The sequence below is a fragment of the Sinocyclocheilus rhinocerous genome, unplaced genomic scaffold (assembly GCF_001515625.1).
Source record: "Sinocyclocheilus rhinocerous isolate Xijiao unplaced genomic scaffold, SAMN03320098_v1.1 scaffold3815, whole genome shotgun sequence".
NCBI classification, from domain to species: domain Eukaryota; kingdom Metazoa; phylum Chordata; class Actinopteri; order Cypriniformes; family Cyprinidae; genus Sinocyclocheilus; species Sinocyclocheilus rhinocerous.
Window position 1 is genome coordinate 16735 of NW_015624828.1, and position 1739 is coordinate 18473.

Here is a 1739-nt window from a genome sequence, read left to right on the forward strand (position 1 = left end):
ATACACAGGTTGTGATCTCTTGATGAAGAGGAATAATAAAACTGGCCAGAAAAAAAAAAAAACTAATTCAGCTCATTTATGAGGAGACAAACTTGTGTGACCAAACCATTTATTTCAAATAGCCAGCTTCCCTTTTGTTATGCACTGCTTACAGAACTCTGGTCTGGAACGCTGTGAACTCAGAAATTGTATACTAAATCAGCTCTTTGGATGCTGTTTAGCCAATCAAATAAGGACCAGAACTAGATTTAAAGGCAGGGTATGTGATTTTTCAAAAACACTTTAGAAAACTGATTCGGGCCGAATAGCAAAACAAACTTGTAGCCAATCAGCAGTAAGGGGCGTGTCTACTCGTGATGTGGGGGAGAGAGCTTTCAGTGCATGGTACGGACATTAGCCGAGCCGAGCGACAGAAAGATAGAGATGGCAGATAAAAAAACAAAAGAGGAAAACGTCTGCGGAACGACAAGGCAAGAAGTAGGACCCGTGTAAAATATTGGATCAGCTTTCCAGTGCTGGAGAGAACTCAAGGAGCGGAGGCCTGCGATCGGACGCCGAGGTTGCTTTGTTTCTTCTCAATAGGTGAGTAACACCGTGTCTACAACAGCTAAAGTCTGACTACACTGGACGCGATCAAACGACCGTTGAAAACCATTTGAAATTTGTGTCAGCACGTCATAAATAGAACCCGGCAGCAGTTTTCTGTCGGGATTTGTTGCGCCGCGCCACTCACGTCCGTAGACACGGTGTAACATTGGTTTTGCGTTGTTTCACAGAACTAATCGTTGCCCGGGTTGCGTACGTATATGTCGGCCGGAGCTATCAAATAGGGGCAAGACCCTTTTGGGGTAGGGGCGTGTTTGTTTTGGTGATTTCAAATATCAACATTGGCTACCAGAAATCACTTACTCTGCCTTTAACATTTACATTCATTTTTGTCCAAAGCAACTGCATACAAAGTTTACGTTTTATCAGTTCCTGCATTCTCAAATCTAACTTATCAAATCCATACTCTACCGTTTGAGTTCAACACAGCTCAATACCTGTCCTGAGCTGCGTTTCCCAAAAGCATCGTAAACCTAAGTTGATCGTAGCTCCATTGGTAACAATGGTGTTAGGTCAAACTTAGGCTTATGATCCTTTTGGGAAACGCAGCCCTGTTCTTAAATACAACAGAAGCTCATTCCAGAGTCTAGAAAAAGCTCTATAACCTTTACTTTTCAGGTGCAATTGAGGAACCATCAGACTCAGCTGATCATTTGAGCGAAGAGATCTCAAAAGTTAAATCAGACTAATTAAATCAGACTCTGGTGCTAGGCCATGGAGAGCTAAAACATGTGCATACGGCAAATACTTTGTTGTACTGTTTAGACACTTTTAAAGTTTTTTAAAAGTCTTATGTTTTACAAGACAGTTCCTGAAGCTACCAGTTTGATACAGAATCCAGTAGGCTAAATAAGAAAACCGCATTTCTGCACTCTTAAAATAAAGGTTTCTAGATGCTTTTCACAGCAATTCTACAAGATTTCTTTTTGGTTCCCCAAAGAACCTTTCAGTGAAGAGTTCTTAAATAAGAACCATTTTTTAAATTAGTGTTAATATTTTAATAACCTGAAGAACCTTTTTTTCCACTATAAAGAACCTTTTGTGCATTGGAAAGTTTCAATGGATGTTAAAAGTTATTCACGGAACCATAAATGCCAATAAATTACTTTGGTTTTTAAGAGTGTCCAACTGAA